Source organism: Eptesicus fuscus, chromosome 2 (assembly GCF_027574615.1).
Source record: "Eptesicus fuscus isolate TK198812 chromosome 2, DD_ASM_mEF_20220401, whole genome shotgun sequence".
Classification (NCBI taxonomy): Eukaryota; Metazoa; Chordata; class Mammalia; order Chiroptera; family Vespertilionidae; genus Eptesicus; species Eptesicus fuscus.
This window is the reverse complement of record NC_072474.1, coordinates 29,807,320-29,827,672: the sequence shown is the minus strand read 5'-3', so window position 1 is coordinate 29,827,672 and position 20,353 is coordinate 29,807,320. Positions and strand designations below refer to the sequence as shown.

The window sequence follows — 20,353 nt, the reverse complement described above, 5'->3', positions numbered from 1 at the left end:
ATTGGGAAAGGGTGAGAAAGAGGCTGGAGAAGCAAGCAGGGGTTATCATCTAAAGGTATCTTAAGGCATCCACTGAGGAGAGGACATTCTTTCCCACTTCCTTAGTTGGGAAGAATTTACTACTCTTTTAAGACAGATGCTGATGTCAAAACCAGAGCTTCTTTACTGCACCAAACAGAATCACAACCAAGTTTCTATTTTCAAGACTCATTGAAAACAATTACTTTAATATTTCAATTTCCCTAAAATTCAAAACAATGTCTTCCATAGCTGATAACACTGCAGTGTATAATTGAAATTTGTTAAAATTTAAAACACCTTCACAGAAACATCCAGAATAATGTTTGACCAAATATCTGGGCATTGTGGCCCAGCCACTTTGACACATAAAATTAACCATCCCAGGAAGGCAGAGAGTTGGAAATATATGTTTATTCATCTGCCTGTTTCTTTCCAACACACACATTACGTCTTATCCCACATGTGGATGTGAGTAATTGGCTGTTTGGGCTGCATGGAAATTTGCTGGAACTCTGAGGCCGCCCATGGTAACCAGGTAATATGGTTGGCGAGATGGTAGTGAAGTGTAGGAGACCAGGCCTCCGGAGGCTGAGCGTTTTATTTCCCTCCTTAGAGTCAGTGTTGCCAATTGCTGGGAATATGAGCTAGCACACTGCTACTCTGGAAGAAGCTCATGTTTCCTTTCTCTTTCTAAAGTAAACATGAGCTGAGAGGACCTGGGTCTACCAATTCCGTTAATCTGTATTTACCGTCTTATTCTAACTACAGAGGTCCTTATGTATGACACACCAATAGACAGATGAACACAAATGAATGCATTCTCTTTCTGTCCCTTGCTTTAGAGATTGAGAAACTCTTCCCAGCATCCCCCTTGCCTTGACAGAAATCACTAGGAAAGACCCATTTATGGACCAGCCTCTAGTCTCACATGGTCATGGAGACCAATGGCACTTTATACCATGTAATGTGACCAGATCTAATTTAGGAGTAAACAGCTGGGCAGCATCCACATGCAGTTTTGGGGATTGGGAATAAAAGATCATTCCATACAGTTTAAAGTTCAAAGAAAATTAAGGTGGGTGGAATGAGTTAGAATTTTGCAATCTGGTATTGGCCTGGACTAGAAGAGAGCTGACCTGGGGCATGCAATATTTCTGTAAACAGGTCTTCACATGCCTCTTTTGACCCATTTGTTTTCCTTTTAAACACACACATACACACACACACAGATCTGTATGTGTGTGCATACATATGTGCATGTATGTACATATATAATTAACTTCTTTTCCCATATGCCCCTTCCCACCCCTTCACCTTCCTTACATCACACATGTGTGAGGTTTTATGGGCAGAGAGAAGAGTAAGAGTCAGCCCTTTTCTCTGGATATTGGCAATATTAATAAAGCCTGGCATTTACTGAGGGCTAACTGTGTACTGTGCTGAGAGTTTCACACACATACTCTTCTTTTATCTTCACAAACAGAACTGTGGAGTAAGTACTCTGTTTATACATTCTCCATTATTAATTCTTCAGAGAGTATCTCAATCTCCTAATTTTGACCTTACATATACTATTTTTATTTTATTTTTTGTTAATCCTCACCCGAGGATATTTTTCCATTGATCTTTTAGAGCAGGAGTCCTCAAACTTTTTAAACAGGGGGCCAGTTCACTGTCCCTCAGACCATTGGAGGGCCGGACTATAGTTTAAAAAAAACTATGAACAAATTCCTATCACACTGCACATATCTTATTTTGAAGTAAAAAAACAAAATGGCAAAAACACCCGCATGTGGCCCGCGGTCCATAGTTTGAGGACGCCTGTTTTAGAGCGTGGAAGAGAAAGGGAAAGACAGAGAGAAACATATTGATTGATTGCCTCCTGCATGTGCCCTGACCAGGGCCTGGGCCGGGGAGGAGCCTGCAACCAAGGTACATGTCCTTGGCGGAATCAGACCTGGGACTCTGCGGTCTGCAGGCTGATGCTCTATCCACTGAGCCAAACCAGGTAGGGCTCTTTTTTACTTAATTATGAAATAGACTTTATTTTGCCTTTTATTTTCTCCTTCACTCTTTAGACCACATATCTTTTTAGTTCATTCCATATTTCAAATAATCATGGATTGAAACAGAAAATGAGACCCTGTGTTCCTTCCCCCACCCTCTAAAAATCAGAGGAACATTGAACTGGTTAGGTTCTACAAATTTTGAGGTCCGATTCAATTAAAAAATATCCATCCAGCCTCATCAAATTAAAATTATTTATAAATAATGAGTTTCAACTCTGTCAGATTTAATTCTTGTCAATTCTTTGAGTGACACTGAATATCCTGGTTTCACCTGAAAATGAACATTAATTCTAACTCCTAGTGGCATCTTTTAGAGTAGACTTTCTGAGGTGTTTTTTTTTTTTTTAATTTGTTTTATTGTTGACAGTATTACAAATGTCCCCCAATTCTTTCCTCCCTTTATCCCCCTCCTTCCTACCCCTTCCCCACCCCAGGCCTTCACCACACTATTGTCTGTGTCTATTGGTTATACATATATGTATATGAGTTTTTGGTTAATCTCTTCTTATCTCCTCCTCCCCTCCCCTCTGAGATATGTCAGTCTGTTCCATGCCTCCATGTCTCTGGACCTATTTTGTTCTGAAATTTGTTGCTCATCCTTAATTGTCAAGATCAGCTGATGATTTAAAGCCCCTGAGCTATTATGGGAAGACCAAAATGAGATAAGTATGAACCAAGGACTCTGAATTCTCACCACTTTATAGGGTGAATCAATTTATAAAATTCAGGTGGAAACTTTGGGCTCACGCCAGGCAAATTCAGTAAGAAAAATCTCTGAGAAGCTTTCTTTCAGATACAACCTGTACCATTGAACTCAGACAGGACTGATATTTGTAACTGTCAGGGGCTGGGGATGGGCTGGCTCTGGCAAGGAGTACAATATACTTTCCAGGCATTATCTCATTCTGTCATGGACAGTGTTGGATATTATTTCCGTTTATCAAGGGGATAAACGAGGTATATAAAGGCTAAGTGACCTGTGCTAGGACATTTGTGTCCAGTCTACCGTAGCAAAACTAACCCAAGAATTGAGGTGATTCTTTCAGTAATTCAAGTTAGGCAGTGGCTCTGTTAATATTATTTTGGAGAAAATTTACTTTTTCTTTTCTTGTTAACAGATCAAAACTGGCAGATCTCTGAATGTGGTCTCCCTGAATATCAAGGGAATTTAAGAGAGCTTGAGGGCCCCAAACTATAATTACATTGTAAAATAAACAAGCAGGTCCATAATACCCTTTATTTTAAATACCTCTACACCTACAGCTACTAGTAGCTTCCATTTACTGAGTGTTTTCTATAGTAATATTGATTAAGACATTTATTCACTTATACTAAGAAAATACATTATTACAGGCTCATAAAAAAAAAGTAATTGCAAGTAGAATTCTTTGGTGCCTTATGCTTGCTGGATATTTTGCCCTGAAGACCTTCCCCTCATCTCCATCTGTTGAAATATCACCTTTCTTTCAAGGGCCATTCCTGAAAATTTTACTCCAGTGAAAACTTTTCAAATGACCTCATTCTTCCCAGAATTCCCATTGCATTGTATACCTCCCACATCACTTGCTTGTGTTTATCTAGCTTTCCCTTCTAGAAAGTAAGCTTCCAGGTAATAGCTCTCAGGTTTATTTATTTATTTATTTTTAATTTATCGTTATTGTTGAAAGTATTACAGATGTCCTCCTTTTTCCCCATTGACCCCCCTCCACCCTGCACCCAACTTCCTGTAGGCCTTCACCATACTGTCTATGTTCATGGGTTATGCATATATGCATATAAGTTCTTTTTTTTTTATTTCTTGACACAAGGTGTCATAGGTAAAGTATTTGTGCCATAATAAGAAATATGTATTTGGTCTCTGCGCCTGGTTCCTGAAAGAGAGCTCCTAAATCCCTTGGAATTTTCTAGGTAACAGGGTGTCTTTTGTTTTTTGTTTTTGTTTTATTGATTTCAGAGAGGAAGGGAGAGGGAGAGAGATATAGACATCAATGATGAGAAATAATCATTGACTGGCTGCCTTCTGCAAACCCCCTACTGGGGATCAAGCCCGATTTCCAAGCATGTGCCCTGACCAGGAACCAAACCATGACCTCCTGGTTCACAGGTTGATGCTCAACCACTGAGCCATGCTGGCCAGGTAAGTGTCTTTTGTTTTAATGAGAAGATACTGGGTAGGCTCCTGGATAGTGTAAGAATAGGGACGGGTCACCAGAAAAAGGAAGCCATGATTAGAAGCTGGAATGTCAGATCCATCCCCTATCCTCCAAGAAGGGAAGAGGAGCTGGAGATTAAGTTAATAACTGATCATGTCTGCAGGTGAAGCCCCCATAAAAATCCATAAATTATTGGCTCAGAGAGCTTCCAAGCTGGTGAATACATGGAGGTGCTGGCACATCAGAGAGGACATGGAAAATCCATCTCCTCCCCCATATATTGCCCTATGCATCTCTTCCATTTGGTTGCTCCTGAGTTGTATCTTTTGAAATGAACTAGGAGACATAACCAAGCATTTCCCTGAGCTCTGTGAGCCTTTCTATCAAATTATCAAGCACAAGGAGGGAGTCATGGGAACTTCTAACTTATTCAACCACAAGTACAGGAGACTGGGACTTATAACTGGCATCTTAAGTGGGGGGCGGATGTATTCTTGTGGGACTGAGCCCTTAACCTGGGTAGTTAGTGTCCTAATTAAATGGTAGGACACCCAGTCGGTGTTTGGAGAGTTTGAGAATTGGTTGGTGTGACACTCAGTGTCAGAAGTGCTCGGTTGGTAGAGAAAAACAGTGTTTTCATTTGGTACTAATAATCTAGCTAAGAATTAGTGAAATGAAATCTCAGAGTTGGAAGGAAACATGGAGTTTGTGAGCTCAGCTTCTTACTCAATGTGGAAGTGACCTCTATGGCATCTCTGAGGAGGCAGAGATGGTAAGCTGTTCTTCTCTTCCTTGGAGTTGCCATTGGCAGGGGGCCTCCCAGCAAGAACTATGTTTCCTACATTTCCCTGCCTCTCTTGCATCCAGACATATGTAGTCATGTCAAGCTCTTGTTAGTGGATGTGCACGGAACTAATATCTTTAAAAAGCACTTGCATTTTCTCCACTTTTTCCCCCCTCTCTGTTGGAATATAGGTAGAGTTCTAGAGGCCAGTGCAGCAATATGCAGAAGCCTGGCATCCTAGTCACCACATGGAAGAAAGGACTAGCTAATCAGGCACACCAGCATGAGGCAAAAAAGAAACTTCCTTTATGCTGAGCCACTGAAATGTAGGGGGTTATTTGTTGTAGCATTATCTTAACTTTATTAATTACTTTCTTTGATGGAGAGTTAACTGTGCCAACTCTAACTGTTATGAAAACCTTACTCATTGTCTTAGTCAGCTCAGGTGTTATAACAAGTACCATTGACTGGTGGCTTAAACAACAAACATTTATTTCTTACAGTTCTGGAGGCTGGGAAGTCTGAGACCAGAGTGCCAGTGGGGTCGAGTTCCTGGTGAAGAACCTCTTACTCATTTACAAATGGCTGTCTTCATGTCCTCATATCGCAGAGAGCAGAACAAGAAACCAGTTCTCTCCAGTCTCTTCTTGGAAGGGCACTAATCACATCATGAAGGCTCCGCCCTCATGACCTGATCACCTCCCAAAGGCCCCATAGGGGGACGCAAACATGCAATCTGTGATGGTTAATTTTATGTGTTCACATTTCCTCGTCTCCTTTTTGGGAATATGAGAAATCACCATCATTTCTGCTTCTTTCTGCCAACAGAAAACTCTAGTAAATTTGCTAGCTCAGTTTGTTTTTTTTCTGTGGGAATATATAAATCACCCTTTCTTTACTAAAACTCTGTCCTGTTGTCCTGAGTCTTACCGTAGTTGGGCACTTACAGCCTATGAAAATGCTTAGGATTAACTAAGGAGAAATGAGCAGTTTTGAAAGAATTGCAGAACCCAGCAAAGAATCAGAAGTCTATGGCTTTCAATGGTGGGACTGAAAGAGGTGTCCCAGGCCACCTAGTTTAACTCCTTTATTTTACAAATTAGAGAAAGATAATGCAGCTTCCCAGAGAAGCAGGGCTTAGGTGATCTGACGCCATATTTAGAGGTTTCTACACAAAGTGCTGGTTGAGGCTGTTCAGGAGCCTGTTGGGAACTACAGAAATGTACCAGGTTTCCATAAGATGAGCCAGTCAACCAACTGGGAAATATTTACTGAGCACTTTGTGCCTATGCTATGTCCCAGGAATGGAATAGTGACAAGGAATGCCATGGCACCAAATAAGTTTTACAGTCCACTGGGGAATATAAACGGTAAATAAATATTTGCCAACTTACTGTATGCTAAGGAAAGCACCGTCTTAAGGGGGCATAAACATGGGAGCAAGCTTAAATATTCCACAAGTCCCGTTCATGCTTGACTCCCATCTCCATTCCAATTTTGGACCAGGAGCTATGTTTACTTTCCAGGAGGATACTGCCCTTTGCAGGCAGTGCGTGGGAGGGGGCATGCAATTTATCTGATACGTGGCCTTCTGAGATAGTATGGTTAGGCCCATTTGGTAGAACAAGAAACTAAGGTTAGGAAATTTAAAATGGCTTGTTTCAGGTCATGCAAACATGGAAATAGAGAAGAGTCATGTTGCATGAGCGGGAAATAGAGACAGAGACCGTTTTTTCTGTGGCTGCAGTGGAGTTCTGGGAGCAGGGAGTGGCAGGAATGTGCCTTCCAGAACCTGAAACCACCTCCTCTTCTGAGATGGTGGGTAGGTCCAGCCTCAGGCAGATAGTGGGCTACATAGATAGTTCGGTCTTCTGAGCTCTGAACTGCCGGGCAGCAGGTCAGGCACCTGATGCCACAGCTCTCTTTAGAGCCCCAGGCTTCTTCTCTGACAGATCCACTCCTCACCTCCTTCAGGGCCACTCCCAGCAGAATAGCCCTGACTGAAGAGAGAGTATCTGCAGTCAGGAATTGGGGAATGCGGGATGAGGAGGCCCTGACACTTTCCCAGCATCAGGCTTGGTCTTAGGTAACTTTATAAATTTATTTTATTCTTTAAAAAAATTGACTTTAGAGAGAGGAACAGAGAGAAATGAGAGAGAGAGAGAGAGAGAGAGAGAGAGAGAGAGAGAGAGAGAGATCAATTGGGTGCCTCTCAAATGTGCCCCAAACTGGCATTAAACCCAAAACCTGAGTGTGTGGCCTGACTGGGAATCGAACACACCACCTTTTGGTATTCAGGATGACACTCCAACCAACTGAGACACACCGGCCAGGGCAGTAACTTCTTTAAAAATTATTTTTCTAACCTAGTTGAGGTATAGTTGACAATTAAAAATTGTATATATTTAACATGTACAAAGTGATATTTTGATATGTGTACACATGATGAAACAGTCATGACTGTCAAGCTAATTAATATATCCATCACTTCACATAGTTACCATTGTGGCTGTGTGGTGAGAACACTTAAGGTCTACTCTCTTTACAGGTTTCAAGTACACAGTACAGTACAGTATTTTATTGTCATAATGTTGGATATCAGATTTCTGGACCTTATTTATTTTGTGTAACTGAAAGTTTGGAAGGCAGTTTTTTCTTATAAATTTTTTTCTATTGTGGCAAAATACATATAACATAAAATTTACTATCTTAGCCATTTCTAAGTGCAGAGTTTAGTAATGTTGTGGAACCATCACCACCATTCATCTCTATAACCCTTTCATCTTGTAAAACCCACAGTCTATACCCATCTTATATAATAAAAGGCTAATATGCAAATTGTCCCCTTGGGAGTTCTATTGGGAGTTCGGCCACTCACTATGACATGCGCTGATGACCAGGGGGCGGCATGGGATGAAGGAAGGCCCCGGCCGGCAGCCAGCAGCCAGGGGGGAAGGAAGGCCCCAATCAGCCCTGATTGCCCCTGATTGCAGGCCAGGCCTAGGGACCCTACCCGTGCATGAATTCCGTGCACTGGGCCTCTAGTTAAACAATAACTCTTTTTTTAAAAATATATATTTGTTGATTTTAGAGAGGAAGGGTGAGGGTGAAAGAGATAGAAACATCAATGATGAGAGAGAATCATTGATCAGCTGCCTCTTGCATGCCCCCTACTGGGGATGGAGCCTGCAACTGGGGCATGTGGCCTTGGCTGGAATTGAACCCGGGGCCCTTCAGTCTGCAGGCCAATGCTCTATCCACTAAGCCAAACCTGTGAGGGCAACAATAACGCTTGAGGACTGTTTTGAACATGAATATAGGACTATTAACAAACAGGTGGGAGAACCAAGATGGCGCCATAGGTTAAACACCTAACCTGCAGCCGGGCACAACAATTTCAAAAATACAACTAGAGGTCAGAACGGACATCGTCCAGAATCACAGGAAAGTTGGTGGACTGAAATGCCCACAGCTGGGGGGAAGGAGAAGGCCACGGGGACAGTCGGGGAAGCCGTAAAAGCCTGAGGTATGGAGAAACGGGCGGAGACACGAGCACACGTGCCTGCGGGGAGGATGGAACCGGAGAGGAAGGGGCGGCTGAGGACCTGGCCGGCGTTCACTGGCAGGAAGGAGATAAAGGCTCCGGAGTGCGCTGAGCGTCGGCTCCGATTGCACTGAACCCCATTCCGGGCGAAACTCTGGGAAACTCACTCACTTTCGCAACTCCGCCGCCCCCGCAGGCCACCTGGCCCGGGACGCTGGGGACGCCGCCGCAGCGGCGGCGCCCGGAGCCCGGCGGCCTCCCAGCACCCGTCCCCGCCGCGCAGCCCCCGCACGCCTGGCGCCGCGGGCCGCGCGCCCCGCACACCGGACGGAGGCCCGGGAACCCTCTCCGTGCACCTCCCGGCGGCGCTAGACTTCAGTAGAGTTGACTGAATTCACGGGATTAAGAAGTACAATTTGGGGGGACGCCGCGGCGGCGACGCCCGGAACGCGGCGATGGCGGTGCCTGGAGCTCGGCGGCCGCCCAGCGCCCGTCCCCGCCGCGCAGCCCTCGCGCGCCTGGTTCCGCGGGACTCGCGCACCGCGCACCGGACGAAGGCCCGGGCGCCCTCTCCGTGCACCTCCCAGCGGCGCTAGACTTCAGTAGAGTTGACTGAATTCAAGGGATTAAGAAGTACAAATTGGGGGGACGCCGCGGCGGCGACGCCCGGAACGCGGCGATGGCGGTGCCTGGAGCTCGACGGCCGCCCAGCGCCCGACCCCGCCGCGCAGCCCTCGCGCGCCTGGTTCCGCGGGACACGCGCACCGCGCACCGGACGGAGGCCCGGGCTCCCTCTCCGTGCACCTCCCGGCGGCGCTAGACTTCAGTAGAGTTGACTGAATTCAAGGGATTAAGAAGTACAATTTGGGGGGACGCCGCGGCGGCGACGCCCGGAACGCGGCGATGGCGGTGCCTGGAGCTCGGCGGCCGCCCAGCGCCCGACCCCGCCGCGCAGCCCTCGCGCGCCTGGTTCCGCGGGACACGCGCACCGCGCACCGGACGGAGGCCCGGGCGCCCTTTCCGTGCACCTCCCGGCGGCGCTAGACTTCAGTAGAGTTGACTGAAATGAAGGGATTAAGAAGTACAAATTGGGAAGTTTGAAAAAGATGGCGGTGGAGGTTAAAGGCTGTTCTGTTGCCTCGCACCCAGCGAAATCGGAGGGGATGAGGTGTGGAGGCGCGTGGGTCTGGCTGGTGGCGGGGGAAAGGGGCTTTTGTTCCAAACCTAGGGGAGATTAGCTCTCCATCACCCTGAAATCCATCTTCTGGCGAACCGCGGGAGACCCAGATGCCTGCAGGGAGAGGCGGGACTCTTGCGAAGGTGCGCCCAGCAATCAGTGTTTGCTGCGCTGGAGTGCGGAACGAGGGGACTTAGATACGTGGAAGGCAGAAGGACCAGACTCACAGCCATCGCGGCTCGCCGCACCATGGCCTGTTGGCGCCCTGAGACCCCGCCCCGCCCTGGGACCCGCCCCGCACGTTTTGAAGACCTGCCCCGCAAGTCTTGCAGGCACACCTGTGCCCCAAGCAACGGCTTATGCATGTGGGTGGCCTGCTCTCTGGCAGCGGACCAGATGAACTGCTGTTCTAGTCGGACTGCTCCAGGGCCACTCAGACAGGAGGAAGAAACTACAGTTTTTGCTGTAATCCTTGCTGAGTGCCTAAGGCAGTAGCTGATCTACACCCCATTGGAGACCCAGAAACGAGGGCATCTAGTGGTCTGTGGGAGATGACACCAGATTTCAACCACGTGCATAAGGGACACATTCAACAGGAATATTCAGTGAGCGCAAAAGCTTTGCTGCACCAAGACCCGGCCCATAAACGAATCTCCTGCACAGCAACTCTTCCTTTATAGACAAAGAGAGCCCCCCCAGTGACACCAACAACAATCAAGACTTAACTATACAAAGGAGGACCAAGATGGAGGCATAGGGCGGAAGCCTGATTGTTGCCTACCACAACAACTTTGAGACTACGACAAGCGAGCAGAGCAGATACCATCCAAGACCACCATAGGGCTGGCTGAGTAGATGCTCTACAACTAGAATAAAAGAGGGGTATGTGGGATGATGCTGATGCCGGTGACCCAAAGACCACACTTTAAGAACTACGGCTCAGGCGACACAAAAGAACTATGGCTCAGGCGATACAACAGCGGCCTGGAACGTGCTCGGCGCAGTTCCCCCGGCGGTCTCCGGCTGAGGGGACGGCTCCACTGGCAGCCAAGCACGGACAGACGAGCCCCTATGAGACATGGGGTGGGAGACTCCGCGCTTGCTGAACTCCGAGTCCGTCAAGAATCTCAACGCCCCGGAAGCGGCCAGGTGCGCATGCTCGGCGACCGGCCACCGATGCAGACCCAAGGGCCGACGCAGCGACGCCAGACCGGCCCACCGCCATGCACCAGGCGCACCGGAGCTTCGCCGAGCCGCCGCCCGACGAGTTCTGCAGCAGCCATACTGGAGCTCTGGAAGGATGGCCAGGGGAATTGCTGAGGGGGGATTGACCTGCAGGAATTGGGATCGGGAAGACGGGGCCCCGCTGAGACCCGGGTGCGGGCGGGGTTGCACGCCTCTGGGCTAGGGTGTGGTCACATGCCTCTGGGTATAAGTGAGGCCTCACGTCCCTGGGTCTAGGTGAGGCCACATGCCCCTGGGTCCAGGTGAGGCCGGACTCCGGGTCCGGGTGAGGCCATGTGCCCCTGGACCCGGATGACGCTGGATCCCGTGCCCGGGCGAGGCCAAGCGCCCCTGGGTCTGGGAGAGCCCACACACCCCTGGGTCCAGGCGAGACCATGTGTCCCTGGATCCGGGTGAGACCTCGTGCACCTAGGCCTGGGTGAGGTCACGTGCCCCGGGGTCTGAGAGGCCAAGCGTCCCTGGGTCCGGGTGAGACCATGTGTCCCAGGATCCGGGTGAGGCCTCGTGCACCTAGGCCCGGGTGAGCCCAAGTGGCCCTGGGTCTGGGAGAGGCCAAGCGTCCCTGGGTCCGGGTGAGACCATGTGTCCCTGGATCCGGGTGAGGCCTCGTGCACCTAGGCCCGGGTGAGCCCAAGTGGCCCTGGGTCTGGAAGAGGCCAAGCGTCCCTGGGTCCGGGTGAGACCATGTGTCCCTGGATCCGGATGGGGCCTCGTGCACCTAGGCCCGGGTGAGGCCACGTGACCCTGGGTCTGGAAGAGGCTAAGCGTCCCTGGGTCCGGGTGAGACCATGTGTCCCTGGATCCGGGTGAGGCCTCGTGCACCTAGGCCCGGGTGAGCCCAAGTGGCCCTGGGTCTGGGAGAGGCCAAGCGTCCCTGGGTCCGGGTGAGACCATGTGTCCCTGGATCCGGGTGAGGCCTCGTGCACCTAGGCCCGGGTGAGGCCACGTGCCCCTGGGTCTGGGAGAGGCCAAACGTCCCTGGGTCTGGGTGCGACCATGTGTCCCTGGATCCGGATGGGGCCTCGTGCACCTAGGCCCGGGTGAGGCCACGTGACCCTGGGTCTGGAAGAGGCTAAGCGTCCCTGGGTCCGGGTGAGACCATGTGGCCCTGGATCCGGGTGAGGCCTCGTGCACCTAGGCCCGGGTGAGCCCAAGTGGCCCTGGGTCTGGGAGAGGCCAAACGTTCCTGGGTCTGGGTGAGACCATGTGTCCCTGGATCCAGGTGAGGCCTCGTGCACCTAGGCCCAGGTGAGCCCAAGTGGCCCTGGGTCTGGGAGAGGCCAAGCGTCCCTGGGTACGGGTGAAGCCAGGTCCTTGGTCCGGGTGAGGCCATGCGCCCCTGGATCCATCCGGGTGAGGCTGGGTCCCAGGCCCGGGTGAGACCACGAGCCCCTTGGGTATGGGTGAGGCCACGTGCCCCTTAATCCGGGTGACGCCGTGCCCCTGGGTTCGGCCGAGACCAAGCCAGAGGGAGTCGGACCTCCTTTACCACCATTTGTCCACCATCCAGAGCTGAGGGGTCAGGGCTGACATGTACACATAAGGAACTACTGGACATTGAAATTGGGTCTCAAAAGAACTGTTGGTCCAGGGGGAAGCTCGCTACAGATTGATTCATTTGCCTGTCAGCATAACTATTATTGCTCGTCTCACATTTAGTTCTTGTTAGTATATATCTAGTGACATATGATCTCACTCATCTAGGGGAAATGATGAACAACATAGACTGAGGAACAAGAACAGAACCAGAAGCAAGGAGGCATCGATCGGACTATCGGGCCTCAGAGGGAGGATAGGGGAGGGTAGGGGGAGGGTAGGGGGAGGGGGAGAGTTCAACCAAGGGACCTGTGTGCATGCATATGAGCCTATCCAACGGTTGAGTTCAACAGGGGATTGGGGCATGCGTGGGGAGAGGGGTGGGATGGGAATGGGGGGATGAGGACAAATATGTGACACCTTAATCAATAAAGAAATATAAAGTATTTAAAAAAAAATAAACTGATAATGAAACAATTTAGTAATTTGGGTTATCAAGTAAAAATAAATTCTAAACTTTGTAAAAATAAAAAAAAAAACAAAAACAAAAAAAACAAACAGGTGATGGTTCGTTTGCATCTTTGAAAGATATGAATGCACAGCAAAAAGAAGCAAACATCTCTTTTCTCCTATCTTGTCCAGAAGTCAAGGTTTCTGCTCTCTTGTTTTTCCTTCATAATTATTCTTGACTAGTGACATTTATTCCTGATTGGTGACATTTATTGAATCCCCACCATGTGCTGTCCTCTAGGCTTATAATGTATAAGAATTATCCTCAGGAAAAACAGGAGAGAAGATGCTACATGGTGCAGCATTGTAGAAATAATAAAGTAAATAAATGAGAAGGATCTAGACCACTGTTATTTCAGAAAGATGAGAGGTTAAAACCTGCAACTTCTGAATAGCTGTCTGCTTAAGGCTGAGTCCCTTCGTGGTTTAGTTTAGATGGATATGAAGAGTATTTGGTGGTAATGAGGATGGTCCTTCTTTTTTTTTTTTTTTTTTGCTATCCTCTTTATTGATTATATAACATAAGATTCACCACTTTAAAGTATACTTTTCACATTTTAAGTGTACACTAAAGTGTTTTTTAGTGTGTTCACCATGTTGTAAAATCATCACCACTATCTAATTCCAGAAGATTCCCATCTCCCAAAAAGAAACCCCACGTCCATTAGCAGTCACTTCCAATTCTTCCCTTCTCCCATGCCCTGGCAACCACTAACCTACTTTCTACCTCTATGGATTTGTCTATTCTAGACCCTTTATGTGAGTGTAATAATACAATGTGTAGCCTTTATTATTATTGTTACTGGCAATAAACATCTCTCTTGTGCCTTAAGTGTACTTGCCTAATAAACAAAATTAAACTCAAAGAAATAACATTCCTTTCCTAAAGAATTCATTCCATCTTCTTCCTGCATCCAAGATACCTTCTCTGGAGCCTCATCGCTCAGGTTTTGAGGCGGCTGATTGTAACGCACGAGGCATTTCCATGATAACTAGCCACTTCACAGGCATCTAGCTCATGGAGTAGAACATTTGTATTGTTTATGAGAGCATTTAGGTTAAAGGGAGACAAATTATATTGACTCCTAGCCAGCTTTGTTGCCCACCCATGATGGTAGCTGGGGACGGAGCCTGAATAGCATCACCGTCTAGGCGTGGGAAGAGACTTGAGTTTCCCTTGATTGGCTTCCAGGGAGAAAGCTGAGATTGCTTCCAGCATTATTTGGTTCCAGCTGAACATTACACCTTGTTAGGCTTTTAAAAAAATAAAGTAGCTATACTCTTGTTAGGGAGTGGAGAGGTGGCCACCTGCAAACTGGAAGACCAGGCTTGGTGTCAGATCGTCTGAGTCCTCAGCAATTTGAGCCCCAGTTTTTTAAAAAAATGTCTGAATTGGCAAAAGTAATATATTTTTGCTTGTATTGTAGGGTATTTTTGAGTGGAAAATTTTAAAAATGTATATGTATATTTATAATTTGAAAATATCACATCAATATTGTGATTACTGTAATTATTCCGGCAGTTCCCGGGCCATGACTCCTTTTAGCTCCTGTAGCAGAGAATTAGGCTAGATAATTTTTCATATATACAGCCTTATTCAAGTAAAAGGGACAATTGGTGTTTTTCTTATTTCCTTAATTCCCACAGAAGCTTGAAGAATGACCTGCATTACAGATGTGTATAATGTCTAGAAAGTGTGTGTGTGTGTGTGTGTGTGTGTGTGTGTGTGTGCAGGCACATGCTCAATGGAGAAGGAAAGGAGGGAAAGAACATCACTGAATGGCTACTATGGAACTCTGCTCAGTGACATTTAGCAAATTGTGGGGATTTGTCCGACCCCTTTTGGTTCAGCATTTGCGATCCGCCTGGGATGGTCCTGATTGCCCGGGTCAGTGAGACAGATGCAGAAATGAGAATTAGTAAGTAATTTCTCCTCACCTCCTTAGTTGTCTCATGTATAAGATGAGCTCTGAGGTCCATTCAGCTCTAAACTTTCATGCTCTAATGATTCTGTAATTTCCAACTATAGATAGAGAAACTGCACATAATTTACTCCAATTCTCTAATCCTGAGTCTTAGAAAAGCCACATACCTGTTATATATGTGTGTTAGGATGTTTTCAAATATAAGTAAAGAATATTTTTCTAAAAGTGGCCTAAAGTTTTAGGATACTTATTTCTAACTAGACGTGAATTCCAGGCAGGCAGTTCTCATGTTGGTTCAGTGGTTCAGTGGATTGCTCATGTCCTCAAGGACCTAGGCTCAGCTCATCTTTCTCAGCTGCTAACAGGAGATTTATTATGAGGAAGTGGATCACACAACTATGGAGGCTGAGAAGTCTGTACATTTGTCGTCTGCAAACAGGGATCCAGGAAAGCTGGTGGTGCAGTTCAGTCTGATTCCAAAAGAGTCCTTGGTCCAAGGGCTAGAGAAGAGAGCTGAGATGTTAAGGGAGATGAGATGTCCCATTCAGTGAAGTGGGAAGAAAAGGACAAATTCCATATTCCCCTGCTTTTTGTTCTATTCAGGCCCTCAATAGATGGGAGGAAGCCCCCCCACATTGGTGAGACTAATCTACTGAATTCACCATTCAAATGTTAATCTCATCCAGAAACAGCCTCACAGACACACACCCAGAATACTGTTATAGCTGGGTATCCTGTGGCCAGTCAAGATGACACAAAGATTACCATCACATAGACTCCTGGTGGTTGTCGTTATTGTTGGTTGCCATTGACATCATCATTTATGCTTAACTCAACTTTCTGTACTTCTTTCTGCACTTTTAAAACTGCCAGAGGGAAGCTCACCTATTTTATAGACTTGAAGAAGAGAAGCAGATCTATGGGAATAGAAAATAAGAAGGGACCTATTCATAAAATATTACCTCTCTTGAGAACTCTAATTATTTGTTTAAACTAACATCGTCTTCGTTTTTTTGGAGACCTCAGTACTTCAGTGAATGATAATGTGCTTGGGTTTCCATAAGCACATTGAACATTACACCTTTGAGGCTCACATGATATTTTTATATGCTGATAGCTATAATCAAGGCTTGGGGATTACTTAGCTAAGAAATGATGATCCATCACCATGGAAATGCAAACAGAACCTTAATTCATCACTTTGCTAATGGTTCTTCCCCACTACATTCATCTGCCTCCCTTCCATCTTTTCCCCTAATAAATATGCTGCATTGTTTTATGACCTCTCTTTTGAGTGTTAATATAAGAAGAGAGTTATTATGGTCCCTATTACACAGAGGCATGATGGAACGAAGGACTTGCTGGAGATTACATTTTCCTATCATTGTGTAAGTCTTCCAGATGGATTCATGCCAGTTCTTTCTCCCATTCTCAGCCCAAATTCCTTCCTTTGGAACTTTCAATTTCCTTTTATGTTCAGAATAAACCCCCTGTTCATGTGTTTATACTCTGAATTGGCAATCCAGCATTCTCTCCCAAATGGGTGCCCTTGATGTCAACATAAGAAAATTAAAAGGGCAAGACAAAGTCCTTTATTTATACCATTTTATAGTTAAGATGGAAACTAAAGACCATTAGCTTAGCGGGGACAGTAATCGTATAAGCACAGGTATATGACCGTGGGTGAGATTTACTCTGAAGCACAGTGAAGTTTAGGCTAACACCTGATTTAATGTTTTGATTTTTCTTTCTCTGATATCTGATATTGTTTTATTACATGAATTAGAGGCCCGGTGCACGAAATTCGTGCACGGAGGGGGGTTGTCCCTCAGCCCAGCCTGTACCCTCTCCAATATGGGACCCCTTAAGGGATGTCCGACTGCCCATTTAGGTCCAATTCCAGTAAATGGGCAGTCGGACATTCCTCTCACAACCAGGAATGCTGGCTCCCAATTGCTTGCCTGCCTGCCTTCCAGATTGCTCCTAACCGCTTCTGCCTGCCAGCCTGATCACCCCCTAACCACTCTGCTGCCAGCCTGTTTGCCCCCAGCTTCCCTCCTCTGCTGGCCTGGTCACCCCTAACTGCCCTCTCCTGCAGGGTTGATCACTTCCAACTGCCCTCCCTTGCAGGCTTGGTCCCTCTCAACTGCCCTCCCTTGCAGGCCGGGTGCCTCCCAACTGCCCTCTCCTGCTGGCCATCTTGTGGTGGCCATCTTGTGTCCACATGGGGACAGGATCTTTTACCACATGGGGGCAGCTATATTGTGTGTTGCAGTGATGATCAATCTGCATATTACTCTTTTATTAGATAGGATAGAGGCCTGGTACAGGGGTGGGGGCCAGCTGGTTTGCCCTGAAGGGCGTCCTGGATCAGGTGGGGATTCCCTTGGGGTGTGGGGCAGCCTGAGTGAGGGGCCTGTGGTGGTTTGCAGGCCGGCCACGCCCCCTGGCAACCCAAGCGAGGCCCAGGTATCTGGGATTTATTTTCCTTCTATAATTGAAACTTTGTAGCCTGGAGCGGAGCCAAGCCTGGGGCTCCCTCCGAGGCCCAAAGCCATTTGTGTTGGGGTTATAATTGAAACTTTGTTGCCTTAAGCGGGTGGGCCCGGCCAGGGTGTGCGGAAAGCTTTGTTTCCCCTGTTGCCGGCGGCAACCCTGGCCTGCTCTCTCAAGCTCCATTCTGCCACCATTTGTTTGAATTTGTTTACCTTCTATAATTGAAACTTTGTAGCTTGAGTGGAGGCTTAGGCCTGGCAAGGGCAGGCGGAAAGCTTGGCTTCCTCTGTTACCTAGGAAACCTTGCTCTCTGTGGCTGTAGCCATCTTGGTTTGGGTTAATTTGCATGCTCGCTCTGATTGGATGGTGGGCATGGCTTGTGGGTGTGCTGGAGGTATGGTCAATTTGCATATTTGTCTATTATTAGATAGGATGGGTTAGCTCGGGCTGCCATAACACAGTACCCCAGACTGAGGCTTAAACAATAGACATTTATTGTCTCATACTTTTAGAAGCTGGATTAAGGTGTTGGCAGAGTTAGTTTTTTTCTGAACCCCTCTCCTTGGCCTGTAAATGGCCGTCTTCATGCTGTGTCCTAATCTCTTTTTATAAGGACACCAGTCATAGTGGATTAGGTTCCACCAATTTCCTCATTTTAACTTAATTACCTATTTAAATTGCCTTTCTCCAAATACAGTTACATTCTGAGGAGGTTAGGACTTCAACATATGAATTTTGAGGGGGACACTGTTCAGCCCCTAACAATGGACTTGGTGCTTACAAAGTTTGGGGAAATTCTGAAAGGAGAGGAGAATGACATAAGCTATATAGCTGAGTCAGATGATTAGAAACATCGCTATTGTTACAAAGGTAATGCCTACAGCGTCCATGGTCTTAGAAAGAAAGGAAGTTTTCATAGAGATAAATTCAAAAGATTTTTTAAACTTCCTAGCCAGCTAATAAGGAAATGTATTAGATTTACATAGTAAGAATTTTAGAATTTAGGAGATTTGAGGTCTTATGTATATACTTTCTTCAATGGCACCTCCAACTCGTAGCTGTTGAGTACTGTCCACACAGAGGAAAGGAGAAGAAAGAGAGGTGGGTTCTGGGAATGTCCTGGTGATTGCTCTGAGAGGCAGGCAGTCTCTGAGGTCCCCAATACCCTGGACTCTGTAAAAGAGAATAGAGGTGAGCAAGTCAAATAAAGGCAAAAAGAAAAAGTGCAACAAAGAATGAGGCTGAAGTCCTCTGGGATATAGATTGCAACTCAATATTTCATTAGATTAGCCAGCATCTTTCTCTACAAATGACCCAGTTCCATCTGATGGGGGCTTCTCTTTCCTAACTTCCATAGAAACAGAAGTTGTTGTTGTTTTTTTAGAACAATGGGTGGAATTCACTCTTCAAAAGTTGATATTAGCATCATCTTAGCCAGATTGCTGCTATTCAATGAAGTTAAGAATCTTCGAGTCCCCGTGTCTGGTATGAGGTTTGCTGTCATTATCTCAGCACTGTGCCCAGCACACAGTAGGTGTTCACTGAAGTCTGGTGAACTGACACTGAATCGGCCTCATTTTACCCAACAATACTGAGTGGAGGTACAACTTGCTCCAAGGTGGTGGCGGGAAGACATTTCATGGGACCATGCTGCCCTCGTCCGTCCTCCTCCCTCCCATCACCTTCTCTTCCCACCACACAGGGGTTGTGGAAAGATTAAATACGCTAATTAGGGGCAGAGGCAGTACCCAAACCCAAGTTCCACCACACAATCACATTTGCCCCAGGAGCTTAACTCTTCCAAACTTGACCTCAGACAAATGGAGATCACATGACAATTGACTGCATGCAAGGATCCCAGATTTCTGGTTCTAGATGCTGGGCGGAAAACCCAGCTGGAGGCATCCCAGTGTGTGCATACATAGAACAGCCACAGAAAAGGAGACCAAGGAGAGGTCAGAGTTCAAACTGAATCCCTGGAATTTTGCCTTGAGGTTGTTTGCCTTTGTTTAATTTTAAGTATTCAGATTATCCCAGCAAGCTCTATTAGGAGGTGAAACTGTAGGAGGTGAACAAACTTCAGAGTGAGTGGAAAACAATGCATCTCTTCACAGGCAGAACTACTCTCCCCTCCCCCACGCAGACACAGTAACGCAGTAACAGTTTTTCTGAGCAAAGATATTTTTCTGTCTTTTTAAAAGAATGACAAATACTATTTACTAAAGGGGGCGGGGGGAAGGAGGTTGTGTCCTCACCACAAAATAACAACATTGTAGATCACACCAACTGAAGGCTCCACGTCTTATAAACACGGACTCTGCTTTACTCAACGCTGAGTTATTGCGTTTCATTGCAGAGAGCAGCCGACTCTGAATATATTAATGATTCATGCTTGCGTTGGCAGAACATAATGTGTACTAATCACATGGAACCAGGGTACAAGAGCACTTTAAATGCATTTGTCCAGTTAATAGTTTGACTTAATCTGATATTTCACTGGGTCACCGACCTTTTCATTGTAGGTAATGTGCAAAGGAAAATGCATGGTCGACACCCTGGTGAATCAACAGAGGGCTTTATGGTTACTAAGCAACGTGCTATTTAAGCTTTACCTCTGCATAATTCTGCCAATACTGCTTCTTTCAGCTGATGAACTTAAGTGCTGCTGCGGGCTTGTGGTGTGTGTGTGTGTGTGTGTGTGTGTGTGTGTGTGTGTGTGTGTGTGTTTTGGGGAGGGGAGACACCACAGGCACAGAATAGCTCATTTATGCTGCTTTTTTATAGGCATTAAGCAATAAGCTCCCATAATAAACAGCCATGCCAGAGTTAATACTCAATAAACAGTATGGTTTATAAGCAATTAGGGATCCAAATCTCAAAATAAGACAGTTCA

General features: G+C 46.7%; 1 long non-coding RNA gene across 1 annotated transcript in view; it reads right to left on the bottom strand.

Moving 5' to 3' along the window:
- Positions 1-19,921, bottom strand: part of LOC129151433 (uncharacterized) — a 39,969-nt gene extending 20,048 nt beyond the window's left edge. The window contains exons 1-2 of the long non-coding RNA XR_008558118.1: positions 19,716-19,921; positions 18,506-18,633 (exon numbers count right to left, since the gene is read on the bottom strand). This is a non-coding gene — a long non-coding RNA (uncharacterized LOC129151433). The remainder of the gene's footprint in view (positions 1-18,505; positions 18,634-19,715) is intronic.
- Between the last annotated feature and the right edge of the window lie 432 nt (positions 19,922-20,353).